Below are 16,404 nucleotides of genomic sequence, written 5' to 3' on the forward strand. Positions count from 1 at the left end.
TGAAGATCACTACTCTTCTCTCCAAGGAGAAGAGTAGCTCCAGAGGGCAGTGCAGAAATCAGGCAGAAACAGATATTTTTTTTAACCACTCAAACTCTCAATCCTGGATCAACCTTCTTTCAGATCTCTTCAAATTTTCAAATAAGAAGAGAGCAATATTTGCTGAGGACACTTCAGACTTCCACAGGCTCCAGAGAAGTGAGGAACTTCACAAACTAAGCTGGAGTCACAAGGAGTTTGTTCCAACACAGAGTCACTACAAAAGCTAATCCCAATTCACCTCACGCTCTTACTATGCTGAGAACTGCAGCAGTTTTTAAATCCTCTTTCATTGAAAAATTGTTGATGAGCAAAATACATAATGTTCCCCTATTACTCTCCACCTTGTGAGCGTCCCCTGGGCACGGAGACTCTCTTATCTTGTTTTCCTAGCTGTTCCTCCAGCATATTTATATTGTTAGCCTCACAATGGGTATCATAATGTCAATAAGCACAATTTAAATATTATTCCTATGGTTATGGGCAGAAATGTAACTGATCATATCATATGCTGTAAAATAGGAACGTGTCACAAGGAAATGGCTTCAGTGCTGTTTGCTCTCACATGTTTTGTCAAGAATTTTACAGAGGGGAATGACATGAACAAAATATAGGGGGAAATAACAGAAGGTGACAAAGGAAGACAAAAAAAAAAATGGAGCAGGGACTGTCAAGAGTGAAAGAAGAACACAAAAGGTGCTCAGAAAGGGGACAAAGAGTGAAGAAAGCTTGGAAGTGAATTGAAAGGAAGCCAAAGGCAGATCCAGGTTACCTCCAAAATGCACAGATCTCCCAGCAAGGTATGACAGGAGCTGAGATGGGACCCTCACAGGCACTGGAACCTTCACTAGTGCTGATATACTTCAGCAGGAAGGGTGAGAGAAGGAAGGCAGAAAATCTTTCCAAAAACAGAATAGCCATTATAATAATCTACATATTCCTGTTGTTTCTCCTTCATTACCATACACAGACCGACTACTGGGGAGCAGGAAATCTCATTTTTAGACAAAAATATCTCTTTTCTCTTGAAGAAATATTTGTCAGTTATTTCTGAAGATAAAACAACATTCTGCCCACATTCTGGAAAAGAATCAGCCACAGGGTACTTCTAATAATAAAGAAAAAAATGGGTAAAAAAAATGAATTAGAAAAAAACTGCTTTTCCAGATAAATACTAAGCCCTATATTTTTCTGAGATCAAACTGAGTGAAGAAACTAGCACAGTTAGTGCTGGACATATATTTTCCACACCAAATAGTGGAAGGTGACTGAATCCACAATATCCCTGCATATTTTATCATAATCATGAGGCTGCACACTGGCCTTCTCCATGGGAAGCTCTCCCTGAACCACTGACACTGCCTGCTGAGGGAGGTGACACTTTCCATCAGCCAAGGAGCATCGATCTGGCTCAGCATTTTAAAGTCCCTGATGAGTTTACATTACCTTTCTGCTGGAGTCCTTTTATTTGCATCCACTGCCTGTGCTTTTACCCCTGCTGCTGCTCAGCTCAAACACAGCTGTGCTAATACACCAAAGCCACACAGCTAATCCATACTCCTCTCATCTATTTTCAGGTCTCATTTGGCAGACGGAAAGGGGTGAGACCAGAGGGAACACAGAGGAGAGACAAAACCTTGAGGTGTGTCCTGGCCAAGTCTCCCAAGGACACTGCTTAGGCTTTAGTTTTGTGGGAATCACAGAATCATTGAGGTTGGAAAAGACCTCCAAGATCATGGAGTCCAACTTTGGAACAATCACCAGTTTGTCAACCAGTGCCACGTTCAGTCACTTCTTGAACACTCCCAGGGATGGTGACTCCACCACCTCTCTGTGCAACCCCTTCTGATGCTTAACCATCCTTTCCAGGAAGAAATTATTCCTGATGTCCAACCTGAGCCTCCCTTGGCACAGCTCGAGGCCATTTCTCCTCATCCTCTCCCTTGTTCCCTGGGAAAAGAGAGAAACTCCCACCTGGCTACAACCTCCTGACAGGAAATTGTAGAGAGCAAGAAAATCCCTCCTTTTTCTCCAGGTTAAACACCCCTAGCTCCCTCAGCCTTTCCTCAAGGACTGACTCTTCAAACCCCTCCCCAGCTCTGTTGACCTTCCCTGGACCTTCTCCAACCCCTCCTGATCTGAGGGCCCAGAATTGGACACAGCACTTGAGGTGTGGCCTCACCAGTGCTGAGTACAGAGGAACAATCACTGCTGTCACAGACATCTTTGCATGAAAAATCCTTTCCTTAGGATTTTTCCTCCTGAGAAGCTGAGAGGCCTCAGGAGCGAAAAGTAAACAATGGTTATCTGCTGCTGTGGAATGCAACAGGTGGGTCTGTGATTGCCTTCTGATGAAACCTTTTCTTCTATTCTTTTAGTATAGTGTTAATGTAATATATATAATAAAATAATAAATCAAGCCTTCTGAAACATGGAGTCAGATCCTCGTCTCTTCCCTCATCCTAAGACCCCTGTGAGCACCGTCACACACTGCTATAGTCAAAAAAAAGAAACTACACTTGGCTGAGTTTCACAAAAGGTTCTGAGCAATGCACACATCCTGAAGTCACAGGCATTTTTCCAAGAGGAACTATGATAGCTCAGTTGTCCTGGATAAGTGTCACCATTGGCAACTCCATCCTGCCAACCAAAACGTGTGGATTGTGAGGATGGAGATATTCTTCTCCTCCAGTCTCACCCTCACCACTGCAGTGACAGCGCCCAGTCCAACATTCCTCAGAAGAACTTGGCTTTCTCTGAAAGAAATTTGAGCCCTTCCACCCTGACTTATTTTAAATGTGCCTGGTAGGTCTCATGAGTAATGTACCTACACAAAGAGATCTCAGAAAACGTACAGATTATGCAGGAACGTAAATTTTGACTGAGCAAGTGATGAATAGAACGCAGAGCAACATCCTCAGATTTTGGGCAAAGAACATATAATCATTCAGTGGTGTTTGCGAAACATGTCAGGCTCTGTCAGGAAGAAGGGTTATAAATAAATGTCAGGGAGATACTTTAATAATGCTATTTCATATACACTCAATAATGAACTTTAATTATTTCTTTGGGTTTCTTTCTTCTCTCACTGTAGCGGATGAGTCAAGCCCAGATGTGTAATGAAACTCATACTGGCATCACAGCATTTTCTTTAGAGGTGGCTGAAAGAGCTCTATGGATCAGCTGTCAAATCCTGTGGGGTTTCCTTCATGCGTCTCACCCAGCATTTAATTCCTCCACATATGGTATGAGTGAATCATAGCACAAGGAATTTTCTTGATGGAAAAGATTTTGCAGACAAGCAGTCTTCTCACATCACTGGTCCTGAAATGAAGCCAAAGTCATCTTTATCATAGGCAGTGGAGGAACCTGCCAAGAGGAACCAGTTGCCATGGTAAGGCTATAACATCTACAACTTTGCATTCTGAAACTATGAGAACTAATTTAGAGCTTATCAGTAACCCCATCACCAAATATTTGCAGCAGAGAACGAGGAGATTGATTTGTTTCCTGCTGTGATGCTGGGAATTAACAGAGGATATCAAAAGGAAAGCTCTGAGGTGTTAAATGTAATGATGTGGATAAATATGAAATATCCCACCAATTCCTTGGCTTTTCAGTAGAAACTCAGGAAAATGAACAGAGGAAGGTGTCACATCACTCCTTGACAAAATGACTTCCTGTCAGCCTCTGCAATGACTACACAACTTTCTTGAAGAGGAAATCACTTGTGATGAATCTCCCTGAAATACTTTAATTCTCCCTTCCACCTTTCCTGCTCTCTAAGCAAGGAAAACGACAACACAACCTACTGAAAGAAACAGGATGTTCCCCAAATCCCCTCACCATGAAGAGACAGTGGCCCAATTCCTCTGCTCAGAGAAACAGGAGCATTCAAATTCACTGAGGGGTCACACAGAAGTGTCTGACTTCACTTGCCAGGTGTACTCCCAGTCCCATCCCAAATATTCCATGATGAAACCCAGGAATCACATCAGTTCTGCAGACTCTGCATGTAAAAGTTCTTGCACTTATCAGCTACTCAACCTATTCCTCCTTATGAACGCATCCAGGCCCACCAATTTCCATTTCCTTCTGGGAATCATGAAAAAAAAAACAGAACAAAAGAAACAACAAAAACCCCAAGACAGAGGAAGGCAAGAGCTGTGGAATCATGGAGGGATGAGCCTGTGTTGGATCAATTTTACTGGTGTGACTTAGACCCCATGGAAGGGCCCCACTCTGGAGGAGGATGAGGAGGAAAGACCATCAGAGACAACTTGTGATGAATGGTCTCATTTCCCTCCCCATTCCCCCCAGGATGCTGGTGGGGAAGAGGGAGAACTCGGGAATGAGTTTTCCTGGGAAGATGGGAGAGGTATGGGAGAGATGTTTTAAGATTCAGTTTTACTTCTCATTATCCTACTCTGATTTAATTGGTAAGAAATTAAACTAATTTCTCCACACTGAGCCTGTTTTGCCTGTGACAGTAACTGGTGAGGGATTTCTCCTTGTCCTTATCTTGACCCATGAGCCTTTCACTACATTTTGTGTCCCCTGATCAGCTGAGGGGGTGACAGAGCAGCTTTGGTGGGCACTGATATCCAGCCAGGGGCAACACACCACAAAAGGGGATGGATTCTTCCCCCTACAGACAGAAACATCTCAGTTTGCAAAATGTTTGTGATCTGCAGGGCCATCTACTAAAATTCAGCATTGGGAGGTTTCCCAACTCACCTCCTCTTTCGAGTCTTACATTCAATCACCAGTTTGTAAACAAAGCTGTTCCAAATAAAGCAGTTCCAAAAAGAGCCCACACAGCTCCATACCACACTTTCAAAACCCTTTGTTTTGGTGGTCAGTTAATCATTTGCAATGTTTTCCAGTTCCTCAAAGCTTAGAAGAGGAAAGAAACAGCACTGGTGAGCTTTGAGACCAAAGAGGACACAGGGGGAGAGTCAAGAAGGCAAAAGGATGATTAAAGGGATTTTGTGTGAACTCAAGTCTACAATGGGTCAGTGCCTGCAGGCTTGGAAGCAACAAGCAGTGTAAGGAGAATAAAAAGGTTTTTCTGACACTGGATGCCATCAAGCTCAAAATAAAATGCACCTCAAAATAAACAGGATTGGTGTAGGACAAGAAAACAAATTACATCCCATGTATGAAGAATGCATCTCTGTAAAATGAGTCCCTTTGGGTCAAAACATTAAAAAAAAAATATTAAAAAAATATAAAGGCAGATGCTGAAATATTTAAATAAAAAATATGGTTCTCTATAAACAAAAAGCCCTTTCTCCGCTTTACGTTTGTGCAAAACTCTCTCTCGTACCCCACTTTTCCCAGGCTGGCACTGCCTGGCAGGTCTGACCAGGCAGGCAGGTGTCCAACAGATCACCACCATTTGCTGTCACCTTTACCTGCTCTCACACCCATGAGCTGAGGTTTCTTGCTCATTTAAATAATTTTGAACCTTTTAAACTCCAAAACAGCAAATTACCACTTCCCCATGCTACACCAGAAGTGTGTCACTCTCTGCTATTTATCAGATGGCATTCCAGACCCTACTGTGCCTAAGGCAGATGTGCTGATGAGCAAGACCTGTGCTCACCTTTGGGTGCCAAAATTACATGAACTGGGTAGGGAGAGGACCTGCACAGCCCTGTAGAATTTACTAAAGACCAGAACCAGAGAAGCTGAGACTAAAAACTGCCAAACTTAGAGCAGATGTGACCTAAAGCTCAAATTCCTCCTCCCTAGGAGCCTCAGAAGTAATATATTTATACACAAAAAATCATTAATATTATACCTATTTAATATGTTTGTTCTCCTTAGTACAGAGAGGGGAACATGGAGCAGATTTCCACAACTGAGCAAGGTATTCTCTCTTCAGCAGACACACAAAACATCCTGTTTCACCCCTACTCTTTACAGAGTTTATTCTCATCTCAGTGATTCATCAGGGCTTCCCTGACACTGTTTTCATCCGAGCAGTGTGAAACCCAGCTCCTGCATCCCACCGGTCCTGTGCCAGCAGATGGCACTCCAAAGCGTGCAGCATCCACAGATGCTGGAAAAGGTATTATTTTGGGGTATTTTTCTCCTGTGCCTGGCTCTTCAGTGGTGTTTTTAATCATGTTTAAAAATAGGGGTCAAGTTAGGAGCTCCCACTGCAGCTCCATCAAACTTCCCAGGGCTCAGCTTCCAGAAGAGGTCACTATGTCCCATCCTCCTTCCTTAAATCACCCAACCAGTTACAAACTGCTGGGCACAGAAAGGGAGAAAACACCTTCCCCACTCACCAGAAATCAGCTGTGATTGCAAGAAAATGCTTTGATTTTTTAATTTTTTTTTTTTTTTTTTTTTTTTTTTTGCTAGGTGGTTTTTGGATTTTTTCAGGGCAATCATCTGTGCTTCTCAGCACGTCACTGCTGAGCTCTGCATGTGAATGTAACCCAATACAGAAAGGAGAAGGGGAAGGGAAAATCCTTCTTAAAGCAAGAAACGTTGCAGATCAAGAGATTCAATTGTGTCAAGTGCAATATTGAGTTAAGGTTCTAGGAACCACCTCAATAGTTTTATCACATTCAGGACTTTACAGACTCAGGGAAGGTAGAAAATAAAACACTGAAACTTTTCATTTAATCCAAGTGAGGTGTGCAAACCACAGCTCACAAAAAACCCAGGGCTTGCATGGATTGGAAAAAGAACCCATGGAAAACTGGGTTTATGGAAATAAACATTTATGGTTTCATCCAGTTTCTCCATACAGCCACTGGGTTTATGGAAATAAACATTTATGGTTTCATCCAGTTTCTCCATACAGCCACTGGGTTTATGGAAATAAACATTTATGGTTTCATCCAGTTTCTCCATACAGCCACTGTAGGTTTCTCCACGGCAGTCTTTGTGCCAAGGAAGACCTTGGGAACCTCCTGTCTGTGAGTTTGGCTTTGGGAAGTTGCACAAAAGGGAGCAGAAGATCAACTTCCATTGCCCATGAGGAAGAACTTTCCTTGCTCTACCATTCCCAGCTCCCTTCCAGCATCTGGAGAAGACAGTGAGACCAGAGGTGAGACTGAGGCCTTAGCAGGGAAAAATTCCTCTTGCACCAAACCAAATTAATCCTGGAGTGATCTAATGCTCATCCCAGGGTACCACATGGTAGCACAGCTTTAATTAAAACAAACAACAAAGGGGACAGTGCAGAGCTTTACTGTGTTGTACTGCAGGGGACACAGTGACGTGCAGTCCTGCCACCTCTCTGCTGAAGTGACAAACTGCCCCATGTGAGCACCCACAGGAGGAGAAGATCTGTGGTGGCATGGCTGCATGGCTGCATCACTTCTCCAGGATTAATTAAGAGCTTACAGGGATGAGCTGGGACGAGGGTGATGCTCAGCAGATACCAACCACACAACTTGGATTTGCTCCCAACAGTGGCAGTGATGAGCAACACTCATAACTCAGTTTTTCCATTCATAGAAATCACAGAATAACTCAAATTAGAGAGGAGCTCTGAGGACCATCAAATCCAACACCTTGCCATTCTTATCTACAATAGCACATCCAGGGAATTTTCATCAGTGTTTGCTCATGGCTCTGAACCATCACCACATTTCATATTTGGAACAATTGGGTGAAAAAGTCTCTTAAAATTCAGGGAATTGTTTGCTTCAGAGGCATCTTCTCAAACCAACAAGTTTGTGAGATTGCAGTGGAGAACCTCCATCTGTGTTTAGGTGAACACATTTATTTTATTTATCACACAGGCTGTTGCTATCAGCTCAGAAATAACTACTTGAAATGTTATCTGCACCACATGTCTTATCCTACAGATCCTGTTGTGTTTTATAATGACACTATATATAAATTATGTCTCTGATGTATGTCCAGCTTTATGAGTTAGCTTCAAAGGAATTTCCTGGTTTATCATTAAAATGAGGATGAAACTCTATAACAAACCAGTACATCCCTAGGAGTACGTCACTTGGCAAAAACAACACAAATTTGGGTTACAGTTTTCAGCTAATGAACACAATAAAGAATCAGAATTATAAGTGTGATTCTGTGTTTCCTCAAACCAGAAATAATTGTGACCAATTCAAAGAGCCTGAGAAACCTGGTCTAGTGGAAGGTGTCCCTGTCCATGGCAAGAGGTTGGAATAAGATGGTTTTTAAAGGTTTTTAAGGTCCCTTCCAACTCAAATCATTCCAAGAGTCTATGATTTCATAGGTGAGATGAAATATAGGGAAGGTAACATCACTGCCTTCTACACAGAAGTGAAAGAGGTTTAATATTACTAGGTTTTATGGTGGATATAATTTTGTTTATTTAGACCTTGAAAACAAATAAGATGTGCCCTAGAAGGGTCAATAAATATCATTGTTGTCTTCACCCTGGTGCAGCAAGGGTTAATGTATTTCCAAACACATTTTTTGGTGGGAAAATACCATTGCTGTCCCCATTTAATCATGTGATAAATGCAGCCATCAAAGTGGGTTTAGAAGAATACAATTTCCTTCCTTTCAATAATTCATCTCCACAGGGGGGTTTAAATGTATTAAATAACACTGCATTCACTTTGGAGCAAGGTGACACACTCAGTAAGATTTCACATTTGTTACTCCAGTTGCTGCACGTGATCTTTGCCAGGGCAAAAGTCAATTTAGACTCTTGCAGGGCACCTTAGGGAGGTGGGTTTGAAGGAAAGGAGGTGGATGGGGTTGTATGAGCAGCCACCCCACCCCAGCAGAAACCACTTCCACGGGCAGAACTATATAATTATGCTTCTTAAAAAAAAAATAAAAAGTCATATACAGGGGAGTCAAGCCCAAAAAATGAACAAAATTCAAGCTTTTAATTCATGTTTTAATAATTATAGTACTGCCATTGTGGCCACACACATCCTGCAGACCCAGCCCACGTTTCATCAGCTCTGGGATCTTGGCCTGTGTGTGCTCTCCTCTCCAGCTGCTGTCACACAGATCTGACAGAGCTGCCAGAGGTGACCCTCACTGCCCAGAAAAGCTGCATGCAAGGACAGAGCTCTCTGAGCAAGGTGAGTGTCCATCCAGCTGCCTCTGTATTTACACTTATATTTTATTTTTTTATTTGTATTTATTTATATTGATGTAGGCATACATCAGTGCACACATATATTTATAGATATACAAATCTGTGCCAGCAGTGCTGACTGCAACCATGAACTGCCCACACTCACTGGGTAAAAAGCAATGCTCAGGAGGAAAGAGGAATCAGAATTCCTTGAGACCATGTCTGAATCTCATATAATAGGTGAGAAATGTTGGGGGTTTTTTTAATAAATCTGATGTGGCAGAGATGCGCATTTGCAGCATTCTTTAAAATTTAGGAGCTGTTGTTACTTAAGGGGGTAGAAAGGCTGGAAAGGATATGGAGTGATAAGATATGGGGGAATGGCTTTAAGCTGAAGGAGGGTAGATTTAGATTGGATATTTGGAAGAAATTCCTCCCTGTGAGGGTGGGGAGGTCCTGGCACAGGTTGCTCAGAGAAGCTGTGGCTGCCCCATCCCTGGAAACATTCCAGGCCAGTTTGGATGGAGCTTGGAGCAACTTGGGATGGTGGAAGGTGTTGCTGCCCATAGCAGGGAATTTTAAACAGATGATTTTTAATGTTCCTTCCAATCCAATCCCTTCTGTGACTCCACAAGACACAAGCACACCAACCACCCAGGCAGCCACCACACGCAGTGGGTAAAAAACACATTACAGAGCTGTCTCTGGCTATGGAAGAACAATAACATGGGCACCAGCTGAGTGATCTGTCCCAGCCTCTGGGCACAATATTGGATTTTTTTCCCTGTCCAAGTGCTCTCTCCCATCAGCAGAGCTGGCTCATGGCCGTGTTTTCATCGCATGGCCCCAAACGCCTCCACACAACCCCGGTGTCACCGTTCCCTCAGCAGGGGCTGTGCCAGCCTGAGGTGACAGCAAAGTGTCTGCCAGCACTTGGGAGCATAACAGCGAGTGGTAGCAGGGCTGGGGGCGAGGCTGGCACACCCCAGACTAAACAAAGCTTTGGTTTGTGGCTGCAGCAGTGAGTCAGAGCCGGGCTAGAGGAGCCAGCAGAGCTGCTCTGGAGGAGGCTTCATACAAAAGAGCCCCTTCCCTCTCCTTCATCCTCTGCCCACACAGAAACCTCTGTCCTTTCTCACTCAAACAAAAGGAAAAGTTTTAAAAAAAATAAAAAAGAAGAAAAACACATGAGGGAACAAACAAATGGAAAAAAAAAATCCCCTTAACTAACCAAAACCCAGCTAGTGAAAATTCAGTTCTTTGCCTGGGTGCTGATAGAGGCAGCTGCAGTCTCTGGTTCTGTCAGCAGACACAGGCAAAAGTGGGCTGGTCCTCTGAAAGGCACTTCTTAGAGGACTGCCAAGGAAAATCCACAATGTTCAAGTTGTTCAGGCAATTTAGGAAATGGCAAGCTCCCCCCAAACTTGATGATACACATTCCTTTTTTATAAAGGTTTGGCTTTTCTTTTCTTCTCTCGTAGAATAAGGAGATTGGAATGTTACTGGAAGCTCATACCTCCAGCTTTTGAGAATTCCTTCAATAACAGCTACAGTAGCATTTGGGGTAGTTTTTAGATGTTTTTACTGAAGCCCAGAGCATTCCTGGTATCCCATAAAACCTGCCACCAGCAGCATCCAGAACCTGGATGTTTTCCCAAGGGCTCTGGTGCAGGATTCTTTATTTTACGTTTTACAGCTGAAAAATGCTGCCTCCCTGACAAAAGGGGAGTTTAATGGTTACTTAGAGAAGTTCTGTGCCTATAAAGCCCATTGGAATTTTTTTTCAAGATCGTGGGCATGATGAGAAGAAAAGACCTTCCCTTCCCAGACACACTGGAAGCAGAGCAAGAATACTTTGGGACATTCAGAATAGATTCCACCTCCCTTGAAAATACAGGGAACAAATTAAAAGATTATGTGTGAATCTATTTCCATCCACTTATTAAATCCCTTTATGAGAACCTACTTCTCTTCCCCCAAAGAGGCAGAAAAAGAAAAGAAAATATTTGAATTTTCTTAAGAAAATTGCTTTAATGACTGCCTTTAAAAAAAACCCAAACCCTTTAAAATCAAACAAAGGCCCACACTTCAGTAAAGTCAAGAAAAAAAATAACTCTGTGATTTAAATGCTCCATATTGACAACCCTAGGAACAGGGGAGTGGGTTGATTACAATATGGCTTTTAAAGGATGCACAGTCATTTAAAACAAAGTTGACATTATTGAAATAACACTTTTTACAGAAGTAGCTGCATACCAAACGACCTTGAAAAGACACAGCAATTACTACCACACATGCAAGATAAATTATCACCGAAGCTAAGGCTTGATTTCCTGAGATACAGCAGCCAGGCTGGAACATTAGGAACTGGGATGAGTCCTGAGATAAGATGGTAGAGTCAATAAGACAAATGTGTAAATAAAAAGCTCCATTTGTCAGGGCAAAAGCTGTATTTCGATTGTGAGAAATTAGATTTTTGCATTTCAGGGAAATACCCACCACGTCCTCTCACAAATGTGAGAGCTGGTTTCAAACATGAGGAGCGTCAGGAGCATCTATTGCTTTAAAAACTCATCATTAATTATTGTTCAAAATAAGCTGCTGGTGTTGGCTTAGCCCGTGAGATCCTCAGGGTGGCACAGTCTTGTAGCTGTGCTTATGCAACACCTACCATGACAAGGGCCTGGTAAAAATAGAAGCCCAAATAACCAAAGTCATTACACACTCACGTAGATGTATGCAGTTTATGCAGACATTACTGCCAAAAAAAATTATTCTTCCATAAAGCCAAGGACTGGATCTTGCTGCCCCCAAAATGAGAATTTTACTCTAATCACAGAAAAAGAACAACTTCATAAACACAGGAAGAAAGGGAGAAATGATGCTTCCTGTGGGAAGGAAGTCCATTTAAAGGCAGAATAAACTGATGCAGTCAGGAGGAAAAAAAAAGAAAAAAAAAAAAAGCAGCTTGTATATGCAAATAGACATTTATTACCCATCTTTGTACTCCTAAGAAATATAATTTACTGACCTGTGAGAGATGGGTCAAATAGGCCCATAGAATAAGAAACAAAGGCATCTTTTTGGCAACTGCCATGTTCCAAAGCAGTAATTATGTTTTCCTCTCTCCGTGAGCAGCAGGAAATGAAGAGGGATGCCATTACACCATGACAATTACTGTAATTTTAATTTCTAAATATTGCTAGGAAAGTTTCCTCAAAAAAAAAGTCTGTTCAGATTTTTGATGTAGTTTTAGATAAAAGCTCATTCCCCAGCTAACACAGAGCTGTGCTTCCCCTCCTCCCACTCCCTTGGGGGAAACCACCCACAAAGTCTGCAGGGTGAGAAAAACCCACTTTCCTCCCCACTAGTGGAGAAGAGAGAATTGCAGAGAATCACAGAAGGGTTTGGGTTGGGAGGGACCTTCAAGATCATCTTGTCCAACCCCTGCCATGGTCAGGGACACCTTCCACTACCCCAGGTTGCTCCAAGCCCCATCACTTGAACTTGTTCAACCATGGACACAAAAACAGATTCTATCAGAAGCTGATGATGTTGGATGGACAATAATGCCTTTTTTTTTTTAATTAAATACAAGGATTCTTTTCATCTCCTGTGCTCAGAGACATTATTTGCTCTGCTGTGGATTTTCCACAGTCTACCATTAATTATTTTAATACTATGGATGATCAATTCTGTGTTATTAGATTATCATACTTTGTCCAGCTGTTGCACTGTGGGATGGATTTCACCCTAGAGGACACATCTGGTCAGCTTTCCAGTCTCTCCCTCACTGACCACACTGTCCCAGGCTCCAGGGGACACCTGAAATCCTCCCAGTCCTACACTGGACTCTGCCTGAGAGGAGGAGTTTGCACTTTTGTGCATCTGTTCAGGAGAAGTGGGATTTGAAGCCCATCTGTCCCAAAAATAACCAGGAGAAGAGGGGATCACATCCTTTAATCCTATCTCTGCTGTAGGCTGCACCAGCAATTCCCACAAATTGGAAACTACCTTTCAAAATTCCCCTTAATGAGCCTTTTGAGGTCTCATTTTGTCACCAGTAGGTGAAGGCTTAAAATTACTTTCACAGATTCAAGGGAAAGGGCTTTTTTTCCCTTTTTTTATTAATTGTTGCCACAAGGAACGTTCAACAATCATCATTTAGTGTAGTAAAAAGTTGTGTCTTCCAATATATGCACCTATAGAACTCCATTGATTTGTCTATACACAAACACATTCCTACAAACATATATTTGATTAAGAATTTATATAACTTCAGGCTTCAAGGAGTTTTGGATCAATGCCTTTATTTCGCCTTTATAAACAAATAAACTCAATTAAAGAGTACTTACAACAAACCACAATAGGCAGGAAACTAATTTCCCAAGGCTTGCCATGGCAATTTTTACCTGTTACATGGGTCTAGGGAATCAATTACTCCCTAAAGGGAAATTATTAGGGCTTGTGTTACCCAAGATCTCACCTTTCCCACTCACCAGTGGGAGAAAAGTATAGGGACGGGCATACAGAAAAACGAGTATTCTTCAGACCTCTTACAATTTGCTGTAATAAATTAAAGTATAAATAAAAGAGAACAAAGCCCTGCAGGCAGGCAGAGTTTGAATCAAGGCTGGATCTGGACCAAGCCACTGTGCAGCTTCACAAGGCCCATAAATCAGCTCTCCTGAACATATGTAGTATTTTGCATTACTCTATAGGGTGTTAACTTTAATGCCTTAATATATTCACATAGTGGTCAGGTTACAGTTCCTGTGGGAACCATAAATCTGTATGTCCTGGCCAATCTGCTGCTGGAAAAATAATAATAATAAGTTAAAACTATCCACTGCACCACATTGCCTTCAGCAGGTTTTACACCTTTAATTTTCCTCCTTTCTGTACTTAAGGGAGGAAGAAGAGAAGGTGTGTGAAGCTGCAGACGTATAGGGAGGCTGAAGCAGATGTGAATTAACTTTCATCCCTTTTTTGCATGAAGGCTTGTGTGTCCCCAGCCCAAGCAAATGTCACTGCATGAAAAAGATTTGCTCTTGGGTGTGATCAAACCTTTTTCTGAGTCAGAATCCTCTCAGCCAGGACATGCTACAACCTCCTTTTTCAGAATGCAGCAAAACCATTTCACCTGCAAGTAACAGCCACAAGGAGAAACAACCTGAGCTGATCCAGTTTAACCCAATCTCTGCTGATTCTGCCTGATCCCCACCAAACTGATCCTGCTACAATCTCCCAGTGGTTGGATTCCTACTTGGTATAAGGAGGAATTGGATTGGTTGGATTCCTACCTGGTTTAAGGCAAAGAGGGGTGTCTCTGTCCCATTCTTCCTCCCGCCTCCTTTTGCTCCAACCCCACCATTACTCACTTAAAAATTGGAGTATTTTTAGTCTGGCATCCTATTTTTTTTTTCCTATATTAAAATTCTGCTTCCAAAGAAAGTTGGTTTTGGAGTCATCAAGCAATTTCAACACACCAAAAAATCTGGTTTCATCCAGGCTTGCTCCCAATGCCAACAATTTGCAGTAATTAGTGTTTTTCACTCTGTTTGTGTTGTTATTATATTTCTGGAGTCCCAGCTCTCAGGCTGCCACAGCTCTCAGCTGTCCTATCTTCTATCACATCGGGGTAACCACTGGTTGTTATCATGTTGTATGTCATACTTCTAGAGTCCCATACTGTCACAATCATATTTCCAAAGTCCCGTACCTTCTCGGTGATATTTCTTGGGGGCAGTTCCTCAAAGCACAGACTTCCTCTGCTTGTTGCTGCTTCGTAGTCAGGGCTTCTCCCTAACTGGGCAAGCCCACCCCCTTTTATCACAGTTATCTTCACTAGCTACAGCTGCAGCCCAATTAAGGACATCACAGCTGCAGCCCATCAAAAACAACCAGGGCTTATCAGGGCAAGGCCTATGTACAAATATTCAAATACAATACAGATATTTAAATACAATACAGATATTTTACTAGGACTCCTGCTATATGTTTGCACTGGTTAATGGCCAGCAGTGTCCCCAGTCCTAATGGCCATGGTAGTTCCAGATTTGGTAGTCCAGGCAAGGGCAGAGCTGTTCCCTTCCCAACCCACTCCACCAACAGAAGTCAAACCAAAACTGGTTAAAAACCCAAGAAGTGATGCAATACAGATGGCGTGAAAACAAATCAAAGTTAATTTGCACAAAATGACCCAATAAATATTTAATGTATGTAGGATTTCACCACAGTTACAAGATGTGTTATTTATGCCCCTGCTCAACACAGATCACCTTTTGTCCACAGCTGGTGGACAAAACCAGACTGTTAATTTTTATAAACACAGAGCTGAAAAGCAACACCTGTGCACAATCTCTCCACAGGTAGCAGTGGGAACCCTCACTCTGGATAAAGGAATTCATCAGCCCTTTGGTACCTTAATTTCATTTCACTGACACCCCTACACCAACTAAGCAGCAAGGTCTAAGGCAGAATTGTGATTGCTTGAAACTTAGTTAATATTAAAGCTTTGGTCCATTGATCTGCACTAATGATGGGGTTTTCAGTGGCACCATTTCACTCTTTTTTACAGAGAATGAAAAATTCAAAGTTATAAAGTTTCTTACATACATTAAGGAAGTTGTAGAAAACCAGGTGGCACAAAGTAGGGAGAGAAAAGTCATTAGGAAAGCAGCAAACCTGCTGACTGCCCCTTAAATGATAAAAAGTATCCAAAATATCAGAAATAATCACTGAAATTAGACATAGAGTTCTGGGTTTTGGTGGCACAGTATCAGCTGAAAATGCCTACAAGTTTCTTAATATGAAGAATTTGAGAGGACAACTTAATCTCTGTTGGACCCTTACTTCAGCCAAAGATCTCCTGGCATCCAAACTCTCTTGGAAATCTGTGGAGATTTCTTAAAAACACACACACACACACACACACACACACAAACACACACACACACACACATATTAAATCTATAGCATTTGGCATTACTATTTATGAAAGACTACACATTTTTCTATAAATATACATATACACTCACACTAAAATATCTTTATAGTCTTAATAATTTGCATATGTTGATGGGCATACATGCATCTATTTATATTTTTTATATATATTCACATACATGTACATATAAATTAAATATGTGCATCATATATGGAGTAATCAGAGTATATATGAATATGTATACACGAATTAGAATAAATACATATACTCTGATTCTATATAGTATTTATTCATTGAAAATTTTCCTAATATGGGCTAAAAAAGAAGAAAGAAGGCTCAGTTTGCATATGTATATAGTAGT

At 41.8% G+C, this 16,404-nt stretch overlaps 1 protein-coding gene across 3 annotated transcripts in view; it reads right to left on the bottom strand.

Moving 5' to 3' along the window:
• TSNARE1 (t-SNARE domain containing 1) overlaps positions 1-16,404 on the bottom strand; it is a 469,351-nt gene that overhangs the window by 232,870 nt on the left and 220,077 nt on the right. The gene's annotated exons all lie outside the window — the stretch shown is intronic.

The sequence above is a fragment of the Melospiza melodia genome, chromosome 1, assembly GCF_035770615.1.
Source record: "Melospiza melodia melodia isolate bMelMel2 chromosome 1, bMelMel2.pri, whole genome shotgun sequence".
Taxonomy (NCBI): Eukaryota; Metazoa; Chordata; class Aves; order Passeriformes; family Passerellidae; genus Melospiza; species Melospiza melodia.